At 38.9% G+C, this 14,796-nt stretch overlaps 1 protein-coding gene across 5 annotated transcripts in view; it reads right to left on the reverse strand.

Annotated features, from left to right (window-relative positions):
* ATXN1 (ataxin 1) overlaps nt 1-14,796 on the reverse strand; it is a 367,335-nt gene that overhangs the window by 284,670 nt on the left and 67,869 nt on the right. The gene's annotated exons all lie outside the window — the stretch shown is intronic.

A 14,796-nucleotide genomic window follows, 5' to 3' on the forward strand; every position in this document is an offset into this window, starting at 1 on the left:
AAGGAAACAAAAGTTTCCTTGGCAGTCTCTCTAATTCATATTTAGTACACTAGTTACAGAAGAAGACTGAACAAAGCTGGTTGTGTGTGACTGCTCCTCCAGGTGCTGGCACTCCCATGGCTGAGGTGAGGGCAAATGGGGGCAAACAGTAATCCAGTCTTCTCAGCACTCATCCTGTGTAGGCTGCTGTTCTCATGGAGTCACCGTGCATGAGGGTGAAAGCTGCTCAACAAAACCACCAGCTTCTCCCAACACCATGGGTATATCTCATCTCCACTTAGAGCTGTGCAGTTAGTAAACACCTGCTTTGATATCACACACTTTGTTGTTTGTAAATGTGCAGCCAGTTTGGTTGGAATGCAAATGAACCCAGCCCAAGACCTGTTTCCAGCCCCAGCCTCTACTCACTGGCCATGCTGGGGGGCAGAGGGGGAAAGGAAAAATAAAAGAAAACCTGTTCTCTCAGGGGACTGAGCTTGTTTCCTATACAGTAGTTTCATAGAGGTGAATCTTTCACTAACCTGGTTGGCTGACACAAATTGTACTGGGAACAACAAGAGGCTTGTCAGACTATTCCAGCATACAAATTAACATAACAGACGGGTAGCAATAAACTCACCTAAAGATAAAATTATGATCTTCAGTCATTGAGAAAGATGATAACTTAACCACAGGATGTATAGCAATTAGCTTCCTCAGCAGCCTACAGAAGCAATATATACAAATTACAATATAATCTTCTGCAATTTGAAACCATTTAGGATCTTTAGCATTGTATACTTGGATCAATTTAAATCTTTAAGTTGCTATCATCTTTCCTTCTTAGAGACAAATATCTCCTTATTTTCTAGTGAAGCACAGTAGATGTTTTTATGTGGCCTAACTGTATTCACTTATTTCTTCAAGTTAGCTGGTTGAACGAGCTCCCCAGGACTGTGGTCCAAAGCACAAGAAGCTCTGGCCGCGGCAATACCTGTGTTGGATTGCCCCCAGTGGCAAGGAACTGTAAAAGACTTTGGCAAAGAGAGAAATGAAAATTTCTGATTGAGAAATAGGTCTGCTGGTGGGAGGAAAATAAATAAATAAACAAATAAATACATAAATAACCCTCTGCATGTGGAAATCTTTAAGCTTTCATCCATTTCTAGGAAACTGGAATGGGAGGAGCAATGCCTCCTACTCCTAAAGACATCTGCACTGTGGGGATACAGGGAAACTACTGCAGCACAAGCAAAGTTTTGGCAAATTAAAGCTTGTCAGAATCACACTGAACTTTCCACTGGTCTGGGTCTACTTATACTTTTATTACAATTCTGTGTTTCTTTCTGCTATTCCCCTCTGGACATATAATACTTAAAAACTAGCACAAGAACTTGATTCTCTGCAGTGTACAAAGTAGCCAAAGTATTTCTTTCTATGGTCTTCTTCCTCCTGCCTTGTTTTTGACTTAGCATCTGGCAAAACTGGAAAAACCCTGGGACATAAAAATTCCCTTAAATGTGAGTAAGCCCTCATTATTATGTCCTTCTTTATAAAATAGTATGTCTGATTAATGCCTGTTTGCATGGAAAATTCTCTCCCTCTCCTTTGCTCTCTCCTGCAATTGCTTTGCACTTTAGTGTCTTCTTTGGCAAGGGAGAGAAGCTAAATACTGGGTTAAATCATGGCCCCTTTCTGAGATCTGTGGGACTTTTGTTGTTCACGTCCATGGCACCAGGATTTCACCCTTATTCTTAACAAGTACAGCCTCCAACAGTGGCCTACCACACCACTTAAAGTCCCTGGAGCAAATGACCTGGCCCAAAGTTGCCATTTAAAATAACAACAATTTTGCAAAATCCTGTTTAATTCATTACGCTTTCTCCAATCTGTTTAGTCTTGTTCAGATTAATCCAGTTAGCTGTGTTCTTTCATGCTCTCTTGCCTTTTAAGTGACAGAAACTTTGCAGACTGAGAACTTACTTTAAACAAGTCTAAAAATCCTTCACAACTGAAATCTGAAGCTTCAGATTTTTTTTAGAGGGGCTGAATCTTTGCCATTGAAAAATGTCTATTTAAAATCTAGGCCAGGAGAATATAACTTTTTTACAAATCAGTCTTACTTAAGTTTATGACAACCAGTAACAGACCTGCAAACATTTATGTATTTGGCAATTACAGGCAGCTGTCTGGACACTCAGCCAATGGAATTAAACATTGTGATTCTATGATATAATCTGGTTATGAATCTAATACCTCTTGTCATTGTTAACAATGTATGATAATAGAGACAAAAATCTTGGTTCTGCTAGTCAAATTCCACAGAGAGGTATAGACAGGGAGAAAGAAAGGAAAAAAAAACAAAAGAACTCAAAACAACTTTCTGCTCATTTAAGAAATTAATACCTGAGTCCAGAAGAAAAAAAAAAAAGAAAATAAAAGAAAGTGATATCCAACAAGAACACTGAAGTTCCCCTAAAATGCTAAAGGAGATGATACAAAAAGGTATACAATGCTATTTTCAATTAATCTGTGAATAATCATGTAAAGTTGAAACTTCCAGAAAACTACCATGGAAAGAAATTATTAAATAAAATCATGAACATAACACACAGTTCCAGCTTTGCAAGTAAGGCAATACATTTCAATATACCATGCAGATGTCTAGAGCTCTCTCAGACAAAAGCAGATCTTTTTTGAGAATCAGAAGTCCTTTTTAGAAGCAACAACTGAACTCACTACCCTTGTGATCTGCAGTTTCCTAGTTCCACAAGTGCAACAGATAATACAAAGCAAGTTATAAGCCTTCCATGTTTTTCATGGTGTTGCTTAGTTTGTATGCTCAACCCTTTGTTGCTGATTTTAAACTTCTTTGGAATGAAGAATAATTTCTCAAATTATTACACCATAAAATTGTGTATGCCCTGAAAGCTATGGCTTATTTTAATAATGAAACTAAAAACAAACAAACAAACAAAACCCAACCACTATTAAACATATTTCTAAAGCAGTAATAGATTTTTTTACTTTTTTTCTAACAAAAATAAACCTCAAAGTCAAGGAATCTATTTCTTGCAAGACTGAAATTTCAAACAAGTCTAAATTTTTTCAAGATCACAAGTTACTGCACTCATGGAAAATTTTCAGTGACCTTACTAAAACGAAAAACTTGATTATTTCTATTTGTAGAGAAAATTGAGAGCCAGAAGTAACTAACAGCAAAACAAGTAACTTTTTAACATATACACAGACATACAATTCTAAAAAAATTATTAGAACAAAGAAAAGCTCTATTATTTTAGAGCTTTTGCTCAGCAAACTACTACAAAATGAAGGACAAAGAAGTAGCTACAGAGAGATTCTTTTATGGTTTCAGAATTAATATTCTATGCTGGCCCCAAAGATTGTGCAGGTCATGACACAAAGTTTACCTGGCTGCCCTGACTCACATATCCTTATGGCAAAGGGTAATGATAGTGACATGGCTTGGTCCTACTGTTACTTTAGTGTAGCATGTTTTATTTGTTCTTGATTTACCTGAAAGTGACCTGGACATTCAGCTTGACTTCTCCACAAATGAGAAAGGCACTTCATTTTCTCTTGGTATAATTATCCTTATCACCAATAATTTCTTCTAGCCCATGGCAGATAGACAGTAGAGATAGGAAGGAGACCAGATTATTCCAAATAATGCTACTTCCTCAGTTTTTAATATTGATACTACTGCTAATGTTTTCTTTCCAAAGCCACAGGAGAAGCTAGTAACTGCAAAGAATAAAATGAAAACTGCACTTAGAAAGAGCATCCTCTTCTGATCCGAAACCAGTCAGCCCATATAAATTGTACTTGTGTCTTTGAATTTAAAATGTGACTGTACTCACTCTCCACAAAGCATAATTGAATTTGTAATTCACAAAGCAAAAGGGGGAAAAAATGGTATATTAATGTTCCAACCTCTAACAACCCCATCAATGTTTTAAATCTGGAAACTGCTGTTCTTTTAGGCAAGACTACTGGTTTTGGAAGGAATACAAGTAGACTGTACTTAAACTAAATTGTCTATGATTCATATTCTGTTCACTCAGAAATTCAAAGTAAATGTTAGAAACTTCAGGGAAAACAAGGCATGCTCATGACGATCAGGTTTTAGAAAAAAAAGTTGCATGTGCTCCTCAGCCATTTTCACACCCTCAAGACAACAAAGTCTGACTGGTAGTGCTAGCAGCTAACTTCTAATGAGCATTAGAAGTGTGACAGAAGATAAATAAATATTTTTTTCTGTGAATAATAATCTTATCCTCTGACCATAGAAAAGTGAGCTGCCAACAGCTGGGCACATATACAGCCTTGAAAATGCCATTCCCTTTCATGGTTGCAAACCAAAACAATAAATAATTTCAGTAAGACAATTTTCTGTCGTCTGCTTGTTCCTACAAATAAAGAAAGGCATGGGCCTATCCAGTTTTCAAACAAAAACAAAACAAAATTATTTGGGGATTTAACAACAATAATCTAATTTGTATTAACCATGGCATGACATAAACATTTTCCTCAAAACTGAAGTAAAAACAGCTTACGCATATTTTCCATGTGTGGGGGTCTTTTTGTGTCTATGAGCTGCTGAGACTGTTTTCATTAAAGCAAATTCAAAAAACCCACTTCCCATTTGAATCAGAGTTTCATATTTAAACTGCAGGATTCCTCAGTTAATGGTTTACTTGTTGATTTAATTCATATGGATGTTTACAAAGGCGGGCCAACCAGAAAAACAGAGTAAGAGGACAGGGAATACATTAGAAAACAGAAGCAGGGAAAAGTGAGACTGAATTAGTATAGTGCCAAAGCAACGAGATACAACATGAGAACATGTACTTTTTTGTCCCCTTTTTTCCATCAAAATCAATTGGTGACATGCCCTATGAAGTAAACACAAGCTTTTAGGCAGGACTGTGAGAACAACCTTGCTTAGAGCCACTGTGAGAAAATGATAAAAGACGAAGTACATGAGTTTCAGCTGTGGTGGCTGGTCTTGTCAGTGTATATCATTCGAAAATCTGCATTAGTGAAGACAAGTGTTTTCTTAATATGCCCTTGCAGTTGATACTTCAGCTTTTTTGTCTGTGAGCTACATGGTGGGCATCCTCTTGGAAAGATGGTAGGGTAGGTGGGAAACTGGATGGTAATGCTAGTGCTGCAAAACAAGCCACTTATTATAGCTGAGTCACCAGGACCAAGATAGTTCCTCATGATGTGACACTGACATACCTGTGAGATCCTCAAAAAACACAGCAGGAGGGTACAGAGATCAGCTATGGCACCCAGACCGTGGGCTTGGCATCCCTGCATACAGAGCTGAATGGCAGCTCTAGACTCCATTCTATCTCATCCTAAATCTATAATTAACCCCATATCTCAAGACCTCTGTTGCCCAATGTTTGCTGGACATCCAGGAGATGAAGGCACTTTTGAAAATATGTCAGTCAGGATCTGTTAGTATCCAGTCTTTTTCTTTGCCTTAGGTATGAGCTTGGTACAATTGTTACCTCTGAATGCTCCTCCCATTGCAATAGAAATCACTCTAACGACTCAATTTAATAGCATCTGAGCTAACTGCTGTTTTCTGCCAAGAAAGCAGAATCTTTCAGCTTTCTGTGCACAGGAACAGAGATGTTAAAATTAGCCACAAGCAGTATATTGCTCCCTGAATACAAGAGAAAGGTATTGCAATTTGCTGCACAAAAGCAATTAGTTAAAACATGAATCCAAAAGTAACAGATTTAAAGAAGTGTTCTCTGGTTTGCTAAGACAACTATCATGCAGACAGACATCACGCAAATAGCAAAATGTGTATGTTCAAGTTTTGTTTGACAGCCCCTGTGAGGTCACAGCAAATAGCACTGTTACTTATTTCAGCATCTTACAACCAGCGCTGGGATGCTTTTTAAGCTATGAGGCAGAGCACACAGAATCCCAGGTCACTTTCTGTGTCTCTTATTGTTTCTGCTGGTGGAGTAGTCATTTCAGCTGTTAATCCCTGTCCCATTTCTGAGGCCATTGGAGGAGCTGAGTAATTTTCACCAGTGCAGCAGGTTCTAGCAATCATTAAAGAATGAGGAGGTAGAGAAGAAGACACTCTCAGGGTTCCTGCTCATTTGGGTTCTGCTCAAACTAACTGTGAGACATAGCTGCAAAAACAAACCTTACACTATCCTAAATAGGTTGTTTCTACTTCCCATTCCTAGGCCAGCAGAAGCACCTGAGTTACAATAACATGTTTTACCATGCTGGGGATTGGGGACAGACTGTGAAATCAGAAATGTGTAGTGAGGACACTGACTCCTGTCTCCATGTGCTAGTTCAACTTGCTAATCTGCAGAAAAATGAGTCCAGCTAAAAAGAAGCTGGGAAGGTGCTGAGGGCCAGAGCTCACATGAAGACAGCTTGGTGTAGCCAGGATGGGGGTGGTGGAAAGTAGCAGAGGGAAGGGTGGGAGTGCAGACTTCCCATTGTGGATAGGCTGGCACAGACATTAACAAAACTGTAGCACTGGTGTGTGCAAAGTCCTAAGGGTTCTTTCTCTCTCCCTCTCTAACTGAAAGCAGCATGTATTTTTAAAATGTAAAATATATAGAATCATGAGCAGAAGCAGAATTTATCAGGATTGGTAAGAGCTTTTGTCTTCCTTACAAACAAACAGCTCTGTGAGCAGCAGATTCCATGAGCGCTTGAATCTCAGGGCTTCCTTGCACCATGGGCACTGAAAGGTCTGATAAGCTCTGGGTTCTGAGTCCTGCAGCCTAGAAAACTTCTTGGTGCCTTCTCCCTGACCACCTGCTTTCGAGAACTTAAGACAATTAATAAACCCTATGCCACTGTCAAATCTGGTTGAAACATTCTATGAGATCATAAAAGATTATATTCACCATATGGAAGGAGAGATTAACAATTAATACAGTCTGTCCTAATGCATAATGACTTTTTCATTAGGAAGCAGGTATAAAAAAACTATATAAACACATTTCTGCTCTATTAAGAACCACTTACAGGCAACTTATGCTTCTGGTTATATAGCTGTAAACACAGAACCACTCTGATTCACCACTTAACTTCAGTGACAGGAATAACCTGAAGCACCAAACCAGACTGACATATACACACCACCTAAGTACTGCAGTTCTCTGACTAGAAGGCAAGAGTGCATGTTTATCAGAAACAATGGAGGCAGCACATATGAAATCTTTGAATGACTCCTTTGCCACTCACTTGTGTCTGGCAAATTAAAACATCTGAAAGAGCAGGTTAGAATTAAGAGTACAGTATGGCATGCCTTAATTTTCCCTTTTTAGTAGCACACCAGAAGTACTTATACGTATTTTAGAAAAAGCTGTACTCTGCTGTCTGAGGTACGACATTTTCACAGGACATTCCTAATTTAACAAACATCACAAAGTAAACAAAGCAAAATGAATTTCCTTTGTTACTGACTACTGCTACATTATAATAAAAGAATTTTAAATCCGAGTTCATTTTGTTCAGCCATTGTTTTATGCCTACTTTTGTATTCTATTGGATTAGAACAGATTAATTTGTTTGAGTTTTCTTCCTAGACACTTCTCATGTCCTGGCTCAGTAACAAGGCTCCATTTAAAAAATAAATAATAAAGTCTCAACATCTTCTATAATTTTCTCCTTCATGCCACAATTGCTTTAAAAAAAAAAAAAACCTTAACAAGCTTAATATTTGGACTTATACTAGCTGGCAAAGTAAATTTCTCAGTAAATGACAACACTTCTTCAGATAGTTGTCTTCATCCCATTTTTTAACGCTTTATACCACTGCATTGCCACAGACCCCCAGATCATTTATTCTAGCTAGTTGGCTGAATTCTTGCTTCTACCTCTAGATTGATGATTCTGACAGGAAAACCTCTGTTACTGCCAGTGGAAAACCAAGATGTGACAAAGTTGAAAAAAATGCTTTATAAGCCCTCTCCTTAGATTACAGACTGCACCTCCTCTTGCCCTGAAAGCCACCTTGCTTGTCAGGCAGTGCTAATATCTCCTATGAAAGCAGGGAAGCCAGGCCCAGACATGCAGCTTTTCCTAACTGTGAACTGGGGGAACTCGTGCTGTCACACCCGGCAGGTGCTCAGCTGTTGGAGCAAACCAGCAGCCTCTCCTTGTCTGAGCAGGGGGCTCCTAAGAACACTCCCCCAGGCAGCCTGCTCATCTTCTGTCCTTAATCAAGTGGGTTGCTTGCCTTTCATTTCACCAACTGGAAGCCAGCAGGCAAGTCATGGGAAGCTTCCTCCACAGCAAGTCCGAATTTGTGTTGTTCCATTCCAGTCCTAGCTGTAGCAGGAAGAAGGAAATGGCTGAAACTCTGTACTTGAGGAGAACAGGGATGGGTTCCCCCCCATGCAATCTCATGCAAACCATCTATCCTACCTTCCAGCTGCAGACTAAAGATGACTGCTTTTATCTGCTGTTTCCATCACAACACTCTTCCAATGGTCACCAAGACCTGGTGCAATGGGGCCATGGGGTATTGTTTGGAGTCTCCCAGTCCTACCTTCATACAGGCAACAATAACAACTGGAAGCAAAGGCATTCTTATGCTGTGCACTGAATATAAGCATTCTCCAGTAGATTCAATGGGATTTCCTGCTGAACATACAGCAGTGCACTTTTACCCACAGTAAGTGGCATTTGCACTAGCCTGGTTTTCATGAAGATCAATATGATTCCTTCCTAATAACAAAAAAGTCATCTTGAATGACAGGTATTAGCCAATAAATTAATTAATCATACTGATAGAAATTTTGGGAAATAATATTCTAGGATAGCAACACAAATAAAACTGGACAAACAGACCCAGAGAAAAGTGAGTGACTTGCCTTGAAATGTTTTTACAGTATTTAATGGTAGCAAGTGTTATTGATACAGACAAAGAAATTGTAAGAATTACACACTAAGCCCAGAAAACACAACAACCATGTCCTGTTACCATTTCTTAAAGTCATTAGCTCCTTTCCCTATGAAAAGTAACACTGAAAACTCCTCATGCTCTAGCACAGTAATGGCAGCAATTCCTTGGCATCCTGTTCATGGATCGCTGTCAACTTTCTGAATGCACTCTGGGTTACCACACTGCCTTGTAACACCAACCTTTTAAGGCAGCATGGCTTTGCAAGCCGCTAGCGATCTGTGAAGCATAGCTGAGAATCACTATTCTTGATAATGTGACTTCAGCAAATCTCGAGTGGACTAATGACAGAACTGCCTACATCCAAGGTCAAATTGTTCTGCTGGCAACAATTTTGGTATTTGATTCCTAAAGCTGAGGCAAGTGGAATGATGATGAATCCAGTACTCCTTCACTTAGAGATTATTCACTTAAATACCAAACCACTAACTTCAGCTGTAACTCCTGGGATTTGACTCGATGGTTCAATCTGGAGTGTCTTGCTGTAGCAGTGGCAGCCTTGAGGAAAGTGACAACACATCCTAAGTCTTCTCCTGGAATCAGATTGCACAGCAACAAGGAATTCCTGGCACTGTGGTACAGTAAACAGTTCTCCTATGTCCAGGATATAACACCAGAACAGATGATAATAAATAAACCACTTCAATAGGGCTGTGAAAAATGATCCATGTCATATCTGTAGTGTAGCAAATGTCATCTCAGAACAGGCTTGTCTGGATGCCTACAGGAGAGCACCAACTGTCTGGCTCAAATTTGCAGCCTGCTCCTGGTACGGTACTGTGAGCAGATTGGTGACTGACTAATTCTGCACAGCGGTTCCCTACCTACAGAGCGCTCTTTCCAGCTATTAGTGTCACAGTGTATCAAACGGGCTGTCACAAACCTGTTTATCACCCTTTCCCAAACTCCAGCAGGTATCCAGCACCAGCTATTCAGAATGGATCTATGCACACAGTGTTAGCTCTCTGGTAAGCTGGACCAGAGCATCTCATTCAGGACAGAATTACAGCCCTCACATAATCCTGAGATCACCACAGATACATGGCATTAGAAGTGCCACTTGTTACATTAAAAGTCTCCCTTCACAATCCCTTTAAGAACAGTTCACAAAAGCCATCTCCAGCCCAACAAGAGACCATGTTTCTTTCTAGAGGCAGTGGAGAAATGACCCTGATGGAGAACAAGGCCAGAACAGAAGCCCAACCTAAGCATTCCAGAGGCCTTCTCTCTATTCACTGTTATAGAGCCTTTGCAAATACTCCCTCATTTTATGCTGTCAACTCCTAAGACTTTATCTCAAAGTATTTGATGTTTCTCTTGAAGGCCTTTTTCCCTGAGTAATTTGGTTTTCCAGTAATATAATATGTTTGGTAAAATACATATATATATACATATATAATTATTATAAAATACATAGGCCTTGCTTTTGTGGAGAAAACATGAAAGTGTGAAGTCCAGAGATTAGGGGGGGAAAAAAGGTGGAGAAATCAAAAGGCAAAATAAAACAAATGAGAAATTACTTCAACTTTTTTTAAAGCCAAGCTCATGACAAGTCATGCCTTTACAGTAGCAATACTTTGTTTTATTGCAACAGTTTAAGAAATAATTTGAAATTTGCAAATGGAATACTTACATTTGCCTTGTGTCTTTTTCCAAAGATTTTTTTATATTTCCAAAATTTTTCACATTTTAATTTTTTTTAATAAATAAAAATTTGGCTTTCTCAAATTCCCACATTTATTAGAATTTCATTTTATTTGTTGTTTTAAGACAAAATTAGCTTTTGACTGCAGATTAGGGAAAACTCCACCTCCTTTCAGTATCTGCACACGTAAGAATTGTAATCAGGTTTGCCAAAACATTATGATCATTGCCAGTGATCACAGATCACAATCACAGTTGTTTTAAGTAAAAGGGACTTCCAAAAGGTGTAAAACTCTGTTCATTCTCAACAAACATCCAGTAAAATGACCATTGCAGAAGCCATTTATTTATATTTAAGGTCATATCTAAAATTCTGGATGTTACTCAGAAAAAGAAGCTGGCTTAAGTACATGCTGCCTTGTTAGCTGATGATTTACCCAATGTGATATGAATATTTTAGGTCAGTTCCTATTTTCCTTCACTTGCATAATATTAATGGAATTCCTCTTGTATTCTTCTATGATCACTAGATGAAAAGAGGGAAGTGCTCCAACAATTTAGAATCATTCACTTTTCCAAAGGAACGGATGATTCAATACCTGAAGTTTACCCTACAACCACTGTACTTGAGGTGAAGAGGATTTTATTTTTATTTCACTGTTGGAGCTCTTTGAACTACCTCAGACTGGATTTTTAAAAGTTAATGCACATAACTATTTAACACTCATGTTCTCTGGTAAGAGTGAATTAATGAAATTCATATTTAGTTCTTGGAAGAAATTTCTCAAGGGGATCCCACATACTACAGGCTGGCATTCAGCCAGTAGCAGTAACTTGAACAGCACATGAACAAATCTCCAGCTCATGATCTGCAGACAAGGAACTGGCACATCTGGGAATGCTGTATCTTGCCCAGGCAGGCAAGTTCTAGACTCTCTCTATTACAATCTCCTCTTTGTCTGGTGGAGCTTCAGGTTACAACAATCAAGAGTTTTATAACTTTCTGCAGCGTCACAGGAGGGGAGCAAAGGAATAACCAGTACGAACAGGAATCCATTACCTGTTTTCCTGCCTCCATGTGCTCTGTATCTTAAATGTTGTACAACAAAGTACCCCTAGGACATGGGACCACAGGACATAGAGGAGATGAGGATATAACACAGGGTCTCACTTCTGCCCTATATTTTTCACATATAACTTCTGTAGTATTTTGAGAAATAAAAATATATTTGACATCCTCTGTGGACCACAGAAGTCTGTTCTGCATACCAGTGGTTACTTCTATTAGGAAATTACTCAACATACATTCAGTCTATATTTCCTTACATTAAGCTATTGATCTTTCTCTTAGTTCTAGCCTCCGGTTCATACAATTCACAGCCTTCTGGTTTTTGGCATTAAAATCTGAAGATGATTAGCAGAGCATTGATGTAATCAACTTTCAGCTATTCAAAATATATACAGGGACATTTTGTTTTCTGTTACTTTTTCTAGACTTATTGTTATGGTGAATGGCATTCTTTATTTACCCTCGAAAGGAGGATGAAGAGTCTCCCAAGGGGAAGAAACAACTTCCTAATACAAAAATAAAGCACTAGAGAATACAGGCCTGGCCCATGTATAAACAGATAGACAAGACATGTAAGAAACAATGGCAAAATGCTTTTTCCCTTGGTAATTAAAGGTCACAAGCAGTGGTGTTTACTACTCCAGTTTTTTCCCAGTTTCCAAGGGGAAAACAGAGGAAACTTTTATCGCCAGTCAAGTCCCCAAACACATAATTTGATCTTACTGTATTACCTGAACCCTACAATGAAGCTTATAGAACTACCCTGCTGACAGCTGAGAAGTGTCTGCTCCAAGGTAAACTAAAGCACGCAATTCCATAAACTCCACTGATTTAACTTTCATTGACTACAACAGGAACTGAACAGGAAGATCACTTTGGTTCTAGAAATTTATACATAAGTGTCTACAGTTACAGTAGTTCTGTAAAAACTCATCTAGAGTTTTAATCTGGGGCAAAATTCTGCTCCAAATGGCAGGAGGAACTCCACATGGAAGATGACTACATGATTTGCAGAACCAAAGGCTGTGTTAGGATTGTGAGACTTAACATTTGGATGCACACAGTGAACAAAACCTCTATGATAATTGATTAACAACTTGCTGCAGATGTTGGCTGCACCACTCCAAGAGACATAAATGTTGAAAGCTGCTTGATTCCAGAAGACTCTGGTAAAGAGGTACTCACATGAGTGACTTTATTTAAAGCAGTGTTCTGAACATTTCCACAGTTGTTAGGCTTGGCCATGCTGACTTAGACTGACAGTCTGGTCAAAGATGGACCAAGAGTCCCATGGATGCCTTCAGATGCATGCAGCTGTGGGAATGCAGTACTGGGTACTCAAGTCTAGTGAACTGCTGGAGGTAGCCTCAAGGACAACATTCCTTTTACCTCCAGTACAGAAGCATGTGTATAGGCCTGCAATGTGTGAACACCATTTCTGCACCTTCCTCACAGCTGCTCCTACACCTCCTGCTCTGTGACAACAGTGGTTCTGACCAGAGGTCCCAGATGCTGAATTCTTAGTGCTACCCACAGCTGCAGTCCCACTGAAGCACCAGGATCAGTATCTAAAGCATCAGAGTAATCTAGGGATAACTGGATCTAGAAACATACAGAAAAAGATCAGATGTATCTGAATTAACTGGTTCCTCCTCTTCCTTTCCTTGCCAATCCCCTTCTTGCATGAGAATATGTCATCAGCCTCATAATTACAACACCCACATCCCTATTACCATAAGAAAAAAAGCAAGGTAGATGCCCTTTATGTGCCCTTTCTAAGTCCTCGAACATTTCATGCTACTCCCCTAGACATAATGGGCCAGAGTTAACCTGTTTCCTCACCTGATGACTCTGTGACAACTCTCAGCAGACACTGTCTGCAAAAGCCTTTTCCCTGCAATACGGCAGAGCTAGCCTGCAACAGATCTATTCATAGAACAAGAGAGAAAAACCTTCTCAGGATTGGAGGCTCCTAGGTGAGCAGCGACAGTAACTGATCCAAATGTTTCCCTTGTATTATATGATCAGCAAGAATGTGTGTTTTCATTTGAATTTTCACCCTTTGGTCTTCTGCATCTGGTAAATACTGGCAAAGTAAATGTTAAGATGTCAGCTCTCTCTCCTAAGAAGTGATTGACAGTCCCTGAGTGCTCTGGGCTTTTTATAACCAATGTGACTGACAGCTTTTAAGTGGAAGCACTTCGTGCAAGTTTCAAATGTTAGTTGTCTGCACGAATAACACGGAATATTGGCTTTTCTTGTATCTATCTAATGGCATTTCCTCCTATGCCAGCAACCGCTCTAAACCCTCAGTTGTTAAAGAGGGGGAAAAAAAGTCTGTGTTCTCTGCTCTGCACATTTCCAAAGCTCTCAGTGTAACAAAAGGCAGAATAAACCAATGCCTGTACTTTAAGTTCTTGCATTTCAAAGCAGTGCAGCAAATAAATAATTTCTCTTTGTATCAGACTTAGCTAAAAATGATGCTGTCTTGTACCATAATATTTCTATTTTATTATTTTCAAGCACTCTGCACCAAAAACAGTTTCAAGAAATCAAACAGTATTATTACTCTGTCAGTGCACCCAATCAAAGTGCTAGCAACCATGCTACTGAGTCTAGGATATCTCTTGCTCTGCCCCTCTAATAACTAAGGAAAACAGATACACTAAATATTAGACATAAAATTTAATGTACATACCAGAAATGTACATGCTGCTTCTCAAATAAATGCACCAAAATTAGCATCTTGTACAATTCTGCATTTGAAGTCCAAGCATAGATAAAAGTCAAAATAGGGAATTTAGTGCATGAGAAATTGTTTGATTAAAGGCACCTATTTTATTTTGCAACAGGCAAGCAAATGTAAGTGTTGTTAATAAGCACATTTCAACTGTGAGAGTAACTTGTAAAAATGTTGCTGGCCCTTCTACCCAGCAAAGAGACTAAAGGTTTGAATAGTGTTCATTTACCAAAAAAGTTTCCCAGAATGGATTTGAAGTAGAAGGAGTTGAAGGACAACTCGTTTTTCAAAGCTACAGAAATATCCATCATTTCATGTATACTTCTACACTGAAGGACTTTAATTTTGTATTTCTTCTACACTGTGTAACTCTGGAAA

Source organism: Lonchura striata, chromosome 1, assembly GCF_046129695.1.
Source record: "Lonchura striata isolate bLonStr1 chromosome 1, bLonStr1.mat, whole genome shotgun sequence".
In the NCBI taxonomy this organism is placed as follows: Eukaryota; Metazoa; Chordata; class Aves; order Passeriformes; family Estrildidae; genus Lonchura; species Lonchura striata.